This window comes from Notamacropus eugenii, chromosome 7 (genome assembly GCF_028372415.1).
Source record: "Notamacropus eugenii isolate mMacEug1 chromosome 7, mMacEug1.pri_v2, whole genome shotgun sequence".
In the NCBI taxonomy this organism is placed as follows: domain Eukaryota; kingdom Metazoa; phylum Chordata; class Mammalia; order Diprotodontia; family Macropodidae; genus Notamacropus; species Notamacropus eugenii.
The window spans coordinates 88,326,678-88,342,232 of record NC_092878.1 but is presented as its reverse complement, the minus strand read 5'-3'; the positions used below and the strand labels follow the sequence as shown (position 1 = coordinate 88,342,232).

Below are 15,555 nucleotides of genomic sequence, written 5' to 3'. Positions count from 1 at the left end.
CAAAAGCACAACTTGAAGTCAAATTATTTTTGAGATGATGAAAGTGCAGATGTTAACAATTAAATTATGTCACAATTTCATAATATACTAAGCATACAAGAAATGTACAAATATTCTCCACTTGAATAACTGGTACTTAATGCTTATTGGAGAAGTTAACCTTGTTTTTAGGCATTACTGAACAAGTCTTAGCACAAAAGCAGTGTTTTGATACACAGTGTGTGAATATATACTTCTCTCCAAGTAGAAATAATAAAGATGATGAAGTCGGAAAGTGGAAAATGATCTGTTTGGCAGGAGAGACCAAAAGAAAATAAACTTCCAAGTACAAGGAAGCCTGCAGTGATTAAGCGGCAACATGAATAAAATGAAAGGATACCAAGCTATTTTCTGGAAAAAGGCAGAAACAAACCACACGTGGCCAGACAATCAAAGTACTTGGAGACCTCCTAAAGTGCACTTTACTCTAAATCTGAGAAAATGCTCCCTAGCCAAGTGCAAGGTATGGAACTCACTCTGGTTTGTTGCTGGCTTCATTTGTAAAACTATAAATTGTGATGAAGAATGCCAAGTGTGCAGTTTTGTGATGTTAATGACACATTAGGGAAATAAGGGGAATGTGAGGACTTGGGACCATTCCTATTGGATTTCAATCTTAAGAAAGAGCTGGAGTTCTTAGGTGGGTCAGAAATGGCTAATTTCAGTGAATGATATCTCCTGGTAATCTTATGAAATATCAATCATCCCCAAAGTGAAACCAAAAAAGGACTCTTTAAGTAACCAGTCTGAGTGGAAACCACCAACTTTTTTTTCTTTTTTCTTTCTTTTTTTTTTTTTTTTTTGGCAAATCATTCTCCCTAAACAGCACCTTATGGGCTAACTCTGTAGGGGAAAGGGGTGTGTTCAGTAATTACAAAGGTGTTCATTTCTTCCTGGCTTTTTCTTTTTAACTTTTACCAAATTAGCAAGAACATTACATATTGTAGACTGTGTTGCAATTGGGAAGACCTTACAAGTGTGACTTGTCTCCTCTGTTTAAAATTCCCTAGCCACACTTCAGCCTCCCAAGCTACCTTTGAAGGCAGATTTATGTGTTTTCAGTACAATTTAGGCATATTGCAGCCTCAGCAGGAGATTGTAAACAATCAGAAACCAAAAGAGGGCAATCACAGCATCTCACTCTGAAGACAGCCAAAAGATACCTGTGTGTGTGCATGTGTGTGCGTGTGTGTGAGTGTGAGTGTGTGTGAGTGTGTGTGTTCTGGTGAAGTCAAGACTGGTAATAAACTTCATTAGAATGCACCACACCAAACTTACTCCAACCTGCTTCCCAGGATAATTCACTGTTCTATGTTTAAAGGGCTATAAGACTTTAAAGACTTGGCTCTCTTTTGTAATGGTTGGCTGCCTCCCCTGTAACATCCTCAAGACATGAGGATGGTATGATTTCAATGCAGATCATTTTCTACTGTGACCAGCACATTTTGAAAAACAAATACAAATTTCGTCTGATATTTTTAGCCTTTTATAATGGGACTTCCAATCACCTATGTAGTCTTATTTCACATTTCTGCTGTCTTTGCTCCAGTGAAATCTTCCTACTAACCAGCCCTGTTCATGGCATTCCAATTCCAGCTTTATCCCTTTGCTCAAATGGCTCCCCATATCTGACATATGCTCCCTTCCAACCTTTGCTTCCCTGAATCTCTAGCTTCCTTCAAAATATAACCTATGGGACAACTCCTACAAAACAGGTTTCTTGATTGTTAGCATTCTCCACCACCACCCTCATCTTTTGCCTTTCTTTGTAAACCCACAGTGCTTACCTTATGTCTGGCACATAGTAGATAATTAATAAAGGCTTATTGACTGACGGACAAACCTAAACCTAAATAAGACAAACAGTACCTTCTCTCCCCTCTCTACTTCCATCCAGGGAGAATATGAATTTTTCTTTTTGCTACTCAATCCACTTACTTCCTATCTATATTGTCTCTGAGATTTTTTGAGAGGCAGCTGAGTTTGGAAGTTTTGTTTGGTTTTATTTTATTTTTCCTTAAATGTTTGCTTTCATTTCTAAACTATTTCAATTATTGTAATCAGCAGGTTTAGCACAAGAGGGCAAAACAGGTTGTCTGGTATTCACTGCTTTCTATTCCTTCCTTACTTTATGGAAAGGGGGTAGACAGAAATCCTTCCAAACTATGCCCATTTTCCATCAACAGACAGGTCAAAGGCTGAACTTTCCCTTCTCTTACGCTCACACTTCTTTTTCTCTCCTTCCTCAGAGTGAAGACCTTACCTAAGGGTCCTCAGTTTTTTTATATCTTTTCTCACCATAGCCTTAGCTGGTGAAAATTTATTAAGGTAGGCTTTATTATAACAATAGACACATTTAGCTTTTTCTGGGGACAAAAGGAGAGGCCCAAGTTTAGTTTAAAATTCCGCTTGATAGGTGGTGTTTCTAAATGTACAACTGATTAATAAAACCATAACAGCTTGTAAAGCCCCCAGGCAGCCTTTAGCTATCAAGCTAGAAAATAAATTTCTCAGCTAATTAAATACTGAATAGCCATGGCTTTCTTTTTACAACCCCAACGTACTCCAGCAAGGCAAAATATACAATAGACAGTTTCTCAACATCAACAATAAATTTTATAAGAAGTTCAAAATCAGAATAAAATACAAAGTAAAATACAACTTAATCGCCTAACCAATCATATAGAAAAACTCCTGATCGAGCTCAAACAGGGGAAGGAGAAGTATATCAAAAAGATAAAACTTTATTGGCAGCATCCTCTGTTTTTAAAGGGATAATCACCAAATAGTGACCTTTTTTCTCTTTCCACCCTCATATCTCCTTCAGTTCTGGAACCTTGAACCATGATTAAATTAACTCTGTCATTATTCCTGAATATTGTACTTTATAAGTGTAAATGGTTTGACACAGAATATATCTGGAAAATATTTAATATATTCCTTTTTAGCTCCATTCACCTTCCTGTGACTTTCTCAACTAAAATGCTCTTTCTTCACTGATACTTTACTATATGTGTTGTTTCCCCAATTCAAATGTCATCTCCTCAAGGGGAGGAACTATCTTTGCTTTTGTATTTGTTTCCTCATAATTTAAAAACAGTACTTGGCACATAGTAAGGTTTAATAATTGTTTTTTCATTCAATCATCCTTTCTAGGTTAATTGATAGGTGTATTAATGCTCAATTATTCTAATTCTGGAAAACATAATTTCCTTTTATTGGATATGCAGTTTGTAAACCATTTCAAGTCACTTTGAAAGATTATTAATCAGTTAAGGAAAAAAAGGTCAAATATGAAGGGTATTAAACCTTTACTTAGATATTATTCTTGACATCATAGCATTCCTTTTAATGATAGATTATAGCTTTTTTGGGATTATTGTTGGTTTGGGTTTTTCTTTAAACAATCATGAAAGAAGGATCACCTTTAAAAAAAAAAACCTCTTTTCCTCTCTAAGTTTTTAAAAGAATATACAAAATGTGCTACCCAGTTGCCTTCTACAGTTATGCAAGAGAAAGAGCTTTCATACTTCCTGTCTTCCATACCTGGCCTCCCTATTAGGGAGGCCTTTACTACCCACTGTATGTATTTTGGCTCAGGTCTACATACTCAAATGAAAGATAAGAATTTAAGGAGATGAGATTACGGGGCCCACAAAGCATGAGGCAACTTGATTTCTCAAATCTCACACTACAATTCTCTAGCTTAGCATATTAAAATCTTTGGGGTATCATTAAACAGCAATACGCTAAGGATCCACCGTTTCATCCACTTATAATTAAAAGTCCTTTGTGCCTTTGTAGTTAGTTTAGATGAATTACTGTGTCCTGAAATTCACCACTCTGTACCCAATCTAGTTAGGAGCCTCCATAAACTTAGCTAGGTTGGTCTTCAGATAATAGGCTTTCACAATTTTGGAGGACTTGCCAGAGATTCTGTTCTACTGGGATAGCCCCTGAGACTGTAGGGTCATCTACATTCAGTGTTTAGGCTTTACAACATGGCAACATTAAATCTTAGAAACTTTAGTGTGAAATATTTTATTGTAACAAGGAGCTAGAACCAAATCAAGTGCCCATCAACTGAGAACGACTGAAAAAATCATGGCATGTATATGTAATGGAATATATTACAAGAAGTGAGGGAAAGGATGAATTAAGACCAATCTGAGAACACTTGTAAAAAATGTTAAAGACTGAAGTGACCAAAACCAGAAGAATAATTTATACATATCATAATGTCATTTATACATATAGGAAAATAGTTTGGAAAGACTTAAGAACTCTGATCAATGCCATGACTCATCATGGTTTCAAAAGATTGGTAACAAAATATGTCTCCCTGTACATCTTGGAAAAGAGGTGATGAAGTATAGGAGCAAAATACATCAGTATGTTTCAATATCCCTCTTTCAGTTTTGGATAAGTCTAACAGAAAGATAAACAAAAGGCAAAATGAAGAACTTAAATTTCTGGAGAAATTGGAATTAATTAGAGTTAATGACTTAAGGCATCTTCTAAATGGAACAGTAAAAGAAATTTTTACAAAAATTTATCATGCTCTATGGTAAGAGATATAGCAAATAAAGGTAAAAAGACAGAAACAGTTAATATGCCCTTTATGGATGATATGCAATAAAAATAGGAATTCTACAAACAAAAAATAGGGACCCAAAAGGAGACCTGACAATGAAATCTCAACTAATGAAAGGATTAAAGAACAAACCACAGAAACAATAACTATGTAAAAGAAAATTACAAAGAACAATACCAAAATTTATGGGATGCAGTTAAAGCTGTCCTCAGGGGGAAAAAATATGTGTGTGTGTGCGTGTGTGTGTGTATCTTTACAAATGTACATTAACAAAAAAGAAAAAAGAATATAAATAAACCAAATATGCAGTTTTTCAAAAATTAGAAAATTAAAATTAAATAAACAAATGTTCAATAAACGCAAAGAGGGAAATGTTAAAAATTAAAGAAATAGATAAACTGGACATTGAAAACCACTGAAGTGATAAATAAAACTAAAAGCTGATTCTTTGAAAAGATTAAAATAATTAATCAAACTGAGCACATTAAATATGATTAAAAAGAAGAGAGCAGTAAATCAAATCAATAAAACAACAAATGAAAAAGGTGAAATAACAGCAAACCAGAAGAAATAAAAAGAATAAGCAGAATATATTATGCACCATTATATGCTAACAAAATTGAGATCAGAAAAGAAATGGAATCATACTTTTAAAAATATAAAATTCTCAAACTATCAGAAGACCAGAGAGAGATCTTAAAATTACCCAATCTGGAAAAGAGAAAGTAGATTTAGATGAAAAGGTACTAGGGGTGTGAGGTGGGGGATGGTTAATTTTCATAGATTTACAAAAGGATTCTATCAAACATTTAAAGAACAATTAGTACTCATACTTCACAAATAATTCTGAAAAGTGGAGAAAGATAGAACCCTATCAGAATCCTTTTATGAGCCAAATATAGTCCTAAAACCTAAAACAGGGAAAGATAAAACATAGAAAGTAAAACTATATGCCAATATCATTAATTAACAGTGACTTAAAATTTTTAAATAAAATTTTATCAGACTACAGAGATTTACCTATGAAATCATTCATTATGATTAAGTGAGATTTATATTGTATATGCAAAGATGACTCAACATTAGAGGAATGGTTCAACTGAAACAAATGTATATTATCTCAAAATATGCATAAAAAGCCTCTGACAAAGTACAATGCTCTTTTATGATAAATCCATATTAAAAAAACAAATTATCCAACAAGTGTTAAAGGACAGTTTAACTGATTCAAATGCACATTAGAGAAACAATATAACTAATCATATTAAAAAACAAATTATCCAAAACCACATGATCATCTAAACTGATGCAGAAAAAGCCATTGGTAAAGAACATTTTTTATGCTAAAAACAAACAAACAAAATTATGAAGTATGGTCAGAGAGGGACCTTTTTCAACGTCATAAAAGTATCTGTCTAAAACCAAAAGCAAGCATCATGGGGATGTACTAGAAATTTTTCCAGTAAATACAAAAGTGAAGAAAGGATGCCTAATCTCTCCATTATTATTATATATAGTTTTAGAAATACTAGCAATAGTGACAAAGCAAAATAAAGGAATAAACATACACAAAGTGGAAATAAAAGTATCTCTTTTCACTCATGATATGATGGTTTACTTGGGGAAACCTAAAGAATTAGCAAAGATATTGATTAGATAATTAATAACTTTGGCAAAGTTGTATGTTACAAAATAAATTCTAAAAAACCAATAGCATTCTACTACATTAATAACAAAATGCTAGAAGTAACAATAGAGAGGAATATCCCATTCTAAATAACTACAAAGTGTATAAAATAGATTCTACTTCCAGGAGCCAAGTTGACAGAGTAAGCAATAAATCACTGTAGCTCTCCTATATTTACCTCCAAACAACTATAAATTAGTGCCCCAGAACAAATCCTGGACGAGTGAAACCCACAGAAAAAATGGGGTGATGAGGTTTTTAGCCTGAGAGAATTGGAGAATCAGTGGGAAAGGTCCATCTCATTCAGATTAAAAGAGAGCTCATTTCAGGACAGGAAGTGTCCCAGCAAGCCAGCAGCAAGCCCCACCTCAGCAAACCTGAGCCCTTGTGTGGTGGAGCAGACAGATGCCAGCACTGGCACCCTGTCATGTGCCTTAGCATAGCCAAGGGAACCCACAGACTCCATCTCCAAGAACCACAATGTGCTTCAGCACAGACCAGGGTAAACAGGCATCCTCCAGTGGCCAGACCTTCATGTGATTTAGTGTAGACCCAGGGAAACACAGACAAATTCCACCAAGCCTTAGCACATGCCAAACACCACCCCTAGGACTCCAGGTTAGTACCAGGTAAGGTAAGATCCCTACAGTCTCCAGCAGCACTACTACCCCTATTTTGTACTCTTTTTTCATGATTCCCTTGCATCACTCTCCAATTTTTCTTCTACCTCTCATATACTTTTTAAGTTTCTTTTTGAGCTCTTCTATGAGTTCTTTCTGGGTTTAGGACTACTTTCTGTTTTTCTTTGGGATTTTTCACATAGTTTTGACATTGTTATCCTCTTCAGAGTTTTTGTCTTGGTCTTCTCTGACACCATAGTAACTTTCTATGGTCAGATTCCTTTTTTATTTTTTGTTCAACTTTTTTTGCCTTTTTCCTTCCTTTTACTCTGTCTCAGGCTTCTTATGCTAATGGTTTCAGTCTCTGGCTATTTACCTGGTGCCACCCTGATTTTACCCTGAGGCCTATAGGTGAAAAAAGATTGGAAAACTGCTTAAAAAGAAGAATTGACCAAGTGGAAAAGGAGAAACAAAAATCCACTGAAGAAAACAACTCCTTGAAGAGTACAATTGGCCAAATGGAAAAGAAAGTACAAAAGCTAATTGAAGAAAACAACACCTTGAAAGTTAGAATTAGGCAAATAGAAATAATGACTCTACGAGACATCAAGAATCAAACAAAATCAAAAGAATGAAAAACTGAAGAAATGTAAAATACCTCATGGGAAAAACAACTGAATTGGAAAATAGATCCAACAGAGAGAATCTCGGAATCATTGGGCTACCTGAAAGCCATAATCAAAAGGAGCACCTAGAAAGTATCTTTCAAGAAATTATCAAAGAAAACTGCCCTGGTGTCCTGAAACCAGAAGGCAAAATATGCATTGAAAGAATTCACTGATCATCTCAAGAAAGAGATCCCAAGATAAAAACTCTAAGGAATATTATAGCCAAAATTTAGAACTATAAGCTCAAGTAAAAAAATTTACAAATGGCCAGAAGGAAACAATTCAAATATCAAGGAGTCACAATAAGATTACATAGGACTTGTCAGCTGCAATATTAAAGGATTGGAGGTCATGGAACATGATATTCCAGAAGGCAAAAGAGCTAGGACTACAACCTAGAGTCACTTACCTGGCAAAATTAAGCATAATACACCAAAGGAAAAAATAGTCATCCAACGAAATAGAAGGATTTCAAGCTTCATAAGGAGAAGACCAGAACTAAACAAAAATTTGACCTCCAATATCAAGACACAAGAAAAGCATAAACAAGCAAAAAGGGAAAAGGAAACATAAGGGATTTGATTTACAAGTATTTACAACCCTACAGAGGAAGATGATACTTGTAATTCTTAAAAATTGTATCACTAATAGTACAGCTAGAAGGAATATACATAGACAGAGGGTATGCATATAAGGTGCAACTGACGGAATGACAAAAAAAATTAAGGGAAGAGAAAGAAGAGTATAATGGGTGCTGAAGGAAGGGAGAGGTAAAATGGGGTAAGTTATTTCACATGAAGAAGAAGGTAAGACCTATTACAGTAGAGGAGAAGATGACAAGGTGGGTAGCTAGCATCTACTTGAACTTTACTCTCATTAGTATTGACTCAAAGAGGAAATCATATACACAACCAGTTTAATATAGAAATTTATCTTATCTGACAGGAAGCAGGGGGATAGGTGATCAAGTAAAGGGGAGGTGGGAAGGAGATTAAAAGAAGGGAGGGCAGATCAGAGGAGGTAGTAGACAAAAGCAAAACATTGGTGAGGAGGGAAAGAGTGAAAGGAAAGAGAAGGCAAACAGGAGGAAGAAAAGGGTAGAGGGAAAAACACTGTTAGTAATCATAACTATGAATGTGAATGGTACGAATTGTACCATAAAATAGAAGCAGATAGCAGAATGGCTCAAAAACCAGAATTCTACAATATGATGTTTACAAGAAACACACTTGAAGCACAGAGACACACACAGAGTAAAGATAAGGGTCTGGAGCAGAACCTATTATGCTTCAGATGAAGTAAAAAAACAGGGTTAATGATTCTGATCTTAGAGTAAAAGCAAAATAGGCCTAATTAAACAAGATAAGAAAGGAAACTACATCTTGCTAAAAGGTGCAATATCAATATTAAACATAAATGCATCAAGTGATACAGCTGTCTCAAAAGGCTCAGGTGGTATATGATCCTTCTCCGGGGTCTCCGGGCTCTCCGGGGTCTCCGCCTCCTGCGTCTCCGCCATCTCCGACATCGGTTCCCACCTACGGATCCTTTTAATGGGAATCCACGCATGACCTTTTCCTGTGGAGACACAAACATACCCTCGACCCCATATTAGTATCTTAAAATGTCTCATAGCTGGAGTAGTATGTGAGCCTTTTGAGACAGCTGTATCAAGCTCTGATTGTGTTAGGCGACCTTTTCCCCGTCTTTGTTTAGCGAGGATCGCCTTTAAGGTAAGATTGATAAGAATGCATAGTGGCTGTTTATTTTGGTATAGCTGCTGCCAGGTACTTACAAATGCTTGATTAACATCTGTAAGGAACTTGACTTTCCCGGATTTTTTCTTTTTAACAAACACAGGAGCATTCCAGGGTGCTAATTGCTCCTTAACCAGTAATTGTAGTGCCTGGAGTTTTTCTGGAGTCAGGGGCCACTGCTCCACCCAAATCGGGGTGTCTGACTTCCAATTCAAGGGTGGGGACTCCAGAGCAGCAGCAATGGCCCTTACTAAAAATTTGATAACCTTATCCCGAGGCAGCTCATAATGTCTCTGCCCCAGATGTTAAAACTAAGTCCTGGAATCACCAACGGCCATACGGTCCCTTGGCGATCCTCTGCCTCCCACTTTACTGGGTGCATTGTCTCTAAGGTATTTTGGCACCCTCCTATTCCCCACACTGGTCTCTGGCTTTCTTTGAGCTTCCAGTGCTGGGGTACTGAGCGACCGCTAAGGCAGGTCCTATCCGCTAGATGGAGCTCTGAACCTATTTTTTCTTTACGCTCCTTAACTTTCTGCTTGCCAGGGTCCTCCCCTCCCCTCTCTCCGCTTCCACTCTCATTCCAATCCCGCCCTGGTCTCTCTGGCCCTTCCAGCAGGCTCTTAATTACACCGAATATCAGGAAATCTAAATCCTCCAGCTCCCCAGGGTATTGTTGCTCATAAGAAGTCATTTGCTCTCCGACCGCTCCCCATTTTTCTCTTGATATTCCTGCCTGCTTAAGCCAAGGAGAAACTTTCCAAATCCTTTTACAAAATTCTCGGAGGTCATCTAACTCTATTGTGACCCCCGCCTTCCTGCATTCCCTGTGAAGTTTCTCAGCCCAGACCTCCTGTTCCTCTGGCTTTATTACTGGCAATAGATTCCCCATCTCTGCCCTTTTCCCATGGGTGTGGGAAGCTTCTCTCATTCTTTCTCTCCTTCCGAATCTAGGATTCGGGACTCGCTTCTTTCACAGCCCCTTCCGGGTGTTCCCCAAAAACACCCAGGATATCTGTGCTCCTGTCCCTGTTCAGAGACGCCAACTGCCAGGCCTAGAGACCTGTGTGGGCTACCCGAGTCTTCTTACGTCACCTCCGAGGTCTTCGGTTGGCCAAAACCGGATGCTCATATGAGAGAAAGGACGTTCCAGAGTTGAACAAGGGTTGAGCTTTATTTCAGGGTCTAGGTTACAAGTGCAGGGGGGTCTTCCTTAGGAGGAAGAGGGGGAGATTTCCTAAGGAGGCTAGGATCTTAAGGGATTGGAAGTAGAAGTACAAGCGGGGAGAGAGGGGGAGGGGAGAGAGAAGAGAAGCAGAGCCTACTGCCCTCTTGGCTCCTCACGTGCTAAGAGAGCTTTCAGGCTTCCTCAGTCCTACTTAACCTTCAGCCACATAGTTTGCATCTCAATACCATGCTGTTAGGTAACTAGGTGTGCCCAGATCCGGGACCATCTCAAGGGCGGGGAGATCTCTCCCCCATCACGTTTCTCACGGGAAGAGGCGGAATTACTCGAGATAGCTCGGTTCACCTCGATCCCCTGCCGTTTCCTGGGAGGGTCTCGTGAGAGCTCTAAGATTTAGAAGCTCCCACCTTTACCCGCCCGAGACTGTCCACACAGAACTGAGCTTCCAATCCCAACATCTCCCCTTCTTTGTTATGCGCGGAGCACACCTGGCTCTAGAGCAAACAGTGGCTGGAGGCTGAATGGATTAGGAAGGCCTTTAGCATATGAGTACCCTACAACAAGACTTCATTCACACAGAAATCTGCAGCTAGCACAACTGACAAAGGGAGGCACCAAATAAAACATAGATGAAACTAAATGGCTGAGTTACAACAGGGGAAGTGCAATCAACTAATCCCAAAGCATTTTTTAAGAGGAGCAGCTGGTGTTGGCGCCTTACAGGTCACCACCCCCCTTAATCTTGCAAATGGATCTATACAGGTGGAAAATTGGTCACCTCCTCCCCCCCCCCCCCCCCAAGTCCTGGGTTTGTGATATCAAAGTCCTTCTTCAGCCGGTGGAAAGAGATGCCTAGATGGGAAGCTGTCAGCAGCAGTGTCTGCGGTTGTGATGAGGGCTGCCTCCTCTCTGGGCAGCAAAGTTAAAGCTGTTTAAAGAAGTTAAGTGAGTTACAGAAAGAAATAGACAGCAAAACTGTACTAGTGGGGGACTTCAACTGCCCCCTCTCAGAATCCAATAAATCCAACCAAAAAGTAAACAAGAAAGAAACTAAGGAGATGAATAGAATATTAGAAAAGTTAGATATGACAAACCTTTGAAGAAAAATGAATGGGAACAAACAGGAATATACATTTATCTCAGCAACATATGGCACCTATACAAAAAATTGACCATGTGATAGGTTCAACCTCAAAAAAAAAAAACCCTAAAATTTAAACTAAATAATCTAATCCTAAAGAATAAGTGGATAAAAGAATAAATCATAAAAGCAACCAATAATTTCATTAAAAATAATGACAACAATGAGAAAACATCAAAATTTATAGGATGCAGCCAATGCAGTAGTTAGGGGAAAATTTATTTCTCTAAATTCTTACATTAACAAAATGGAAAAAGAACAACTCAATGAACTGGGCATGCAACTAAAAGAACTAAAAAAGAACAAATTTAAAATTCTTAGTTGAGCACCAAATTGGAAATCCTGAAAATAAAAGGTGAGATTAATAAAATTGAAAGCAAAAAAAAAAATTATTGAGATAATAAGCCATTGGCTTATCTATTATTATTTATTATTAATTTTTTTTAAAAAGAAGAAAATCAAATATCTGGTAGCAAAAATGAAAATGTGAAATCACCAGCAACAAAGAAGAAATTAAAGAAATCAGAAAATATTTTGCTCAATTATATGCCAATAAATCTGGTAATCTAAGCAAAATGGATGAATGTTAACAAAAATACAAATTACCTAGATTAACAGATCAGTGAATAGAATATCTAAAAAACACAATCTTAGAAAAAGAAATTGAAAAAACCATTAATGAACTCTCTAGGAAAAAATCCCCAGGGCCAGATAGATTCATGAGTGAATTCTACCAAGCATTTAAACAATTAATTTTAATACTATATGAATCATTTAGAAAAAAAAGGATCCCTATGAAACTCCTTTTATGACTCAAATATGGTACTGATACCTATACTAGGAAGAGCTAAAACAGAGAAAGAAAATTATAGACCAATTTCTCTAAGGAATGTTGATGCAAAAATTTGGAACAAAGTACTAGCAAGACGATTACAGCAATAAATCACAAGGATTACACACTATGACCAGGTGAGATTTATACCAGGAATGCAGGATTGGTTTGATATGAAGAAAACTACTAAAATGATTGACCATATCAATAACAAAACCAACAGAACTAATATGATTATTTCAACAGATGCTGAAAAACCTTTTTGCAAAATACAGCACCCACTTCTATTGAAAACACTAGAATAAAGAGTTCTTCAAAATGATAAGCAGTATCTATCTAAAACTATCAGCAAGCATTATCTGTAATGGGGATAAGAAAGAAGACTTCCTAATAAGGGTGAAGCAAGGGTGCCCATTATCACCACTATTATTCAATACAATACTAGAAATATTAGCTATAGCAATAAGAAAAGAAAAAGAAATTGAAGGAATTAGAATAGGCAATGAAGAATCAAAACTATCACTCTTAGCAGCTGATATGATGATTTAGAGAACCCTAGGGCATCCACTTAAAAGTTATTTGAAATAATTAATAACTTTAGCAAAGTTGTAGAATATGAGATAAATCCACATAAATCATCAGCATTTCTTCATATGACAAAAAAAAAAAACAGCAGCAAAAAGATAAAAAGAGAAATTTCATTCAAAATAATACCAAACAATCTAAAATACTTAGGAGTCTTCCTGCCAAAACAAACCCAGGAACTATATGAACATGATTACAAAACACTTTTCACACAAATAAAGTCAGATCTAAACAATTGGAAAAATATCAATTGCTCATGGGCAGGTCAAGCTAATATAATAAAAATGACAACTCTGTCTAAATTAATTTACTTATTCAGTACCATATCAATCAAACTACCAAGAAAACAATAACAAAATTTATCTGGAAGAATAAAAGGTCAAGAATATCAAGAGAATTAAAGGGAAAAAAATACAAAGGAAGGTAAGTCTAGCAATACCAGATCTCAAACTATATTATAAAGCAGTAATCATCAAAATAATTTGGTACTGGCTAAGAAATAGAGTGATGAATCAATGGAATAGATTAGGTACACAACACAGAGTATCAATGACCATAGTAACTCAGTGTTTGTTAAATCTAAAGATCCTAGCTTTTAAGATAAGAAATTACTCTTTGACAAAAACTACTGGGAAAACTGGAAAACAACAGGGCACAAACTAGGTATTAGACCAACATCTGACCTCATATTCCAAGATGAGATTAAAATGGGTGCATGATTTATATGTAAAGGGTGACACCATAAGCAAATTGAAAGAGCTATGGGGAAGGGAATAATCCATGACCAAATAAGAGGTAGAAAACATTACAAAATGTAAAATAGATCATTTTGATTATATTAAATTAAAAAACATTTGCAGAAAAAAAAACTCATGCAACTAAGATTAGAAGGAAAGAAGAAAGGTGGGAAACAATCTTGACAGAAAATATCTTTGATAAAGACCTCATTTCTCAAATATAGAGAGAACTGAGTCAAATTTATAAGAATACAAGCCATTTCCTAATTGATAAGTGGTCAAAGGTTATGAATAGGCAGTTAGATGAAGAAATCAAAGCTATCTGCAGGCATATGAAGAAGTAGTCTAAACCACCTCACTCCTATAAGATTGGCTAACATGACAAAAAAGTAAAATGATAAATGTTGGACAGGATGTGGAAAAATTGAGACACTGATGCACTGTTGGTGGAGTTGTGAATTGATCCAACCATGCTGGAGAGCAATTTGGAATTATGCCCAAAGGGTAACCACACTGTGCCAAACTACATTTTGATCCAGCAATACCACTACAAGGTCTGTATTCCAAAAAGATCATTAAAAAGGAGAAAGAACCTACATGTGCAAAAATATTTAAAGCAGCCTTTTTGTGGTGGTAAAATATTGGAAACTGAAGGGATGCCCACCAATTGGGGAATGGCTGAACAAACTGTGGTGTATGAATGTAATGGAATACTATTGTTCAATAAGAAATTGTGAACAGGCAGATTTTAGAAAATCCTGAAAATATTTGTATGAACTGATGCAAAGCAAAATAAGCAAAACCAGGAAAACATTATGCACAGTATCAGCAACATTGTGTGATGATCAACTATGAATGACTAAGCTCTTGTCAGCAACACAATGATCCAAGAAAAGTACCATGAAGGAAAATGCTAGTCATATCCACATAAAGAACTAGTGAATTCTGAATGCAGATTGAAGCATATTTTTCCATTTACTTTATTCTTTCTCATGTCTTATTTCTTTTGATCTGTTTCTTCTTTCACAATTGTGACTAATATGGAAATATTTTTTACATGATAGCATATGTATAAACTATATCAAACTGCCCACCATTTTCAGAAGAGGGGAGAGAGGGAAGGAGAAAAATTTGGAACTCAAAATCTTATAAAAATGAATGCTAAAATTTTTCTTGATATGCCACTGAGGGAAAATAAAATATTATTAAATTTTTAAATAAATGTTCTACTGGAAAAAATTATTTTTTTAAAAACTACATAAAAATATTTGAGCATCACCCTCTCAAAGCACACAAAAGAATTGGATAAATTCAATTGAAAAGTGCTTTTTAAAGGAATAAAAAAGGATGTCAATAGCTGGAGGAATATTTAGTGCTCAGTATAGGTCATATACACACACACATAAAATTTATTTGCACTTTTAATGCTATACCAATCAAAATACAAACAGAAAACTTTAGGGAACTTGACAAAATAATAACAAAATTCTTTTGGAGAAATTAAAGACCTAGAAAATCCAAGCAAATGGTGAACAGAAGTAAGGGAATAGACATGAGATATTAAAAAACAACAGAACCCAGCATTTAATATAGTGGAAAATGTATGTAGACTAGGGAAGATCTCACTATACGATAAAAGATGCTAAGAAAACTGGAAAACAATATCGTAGAAAATAAGCTTAGATCAACATTTTGCACTCTACTCCATA

The 15,555-nt window shown here is 36.1% G+C and overlaps 1 pseudogene; it reads left to right on the top strand.

Moving 5' to 3' along the window:
* The first annotated feature begins 358 nt into the window (after positions 1 to 358).
* Positions 359 to 15,555, top strand: part of LOC140513917 (G2/mitotic-specific cyclin-B2 pseudogene) — a 32,694-nt pseudogene continuing 17,497 nt past the window's right edge.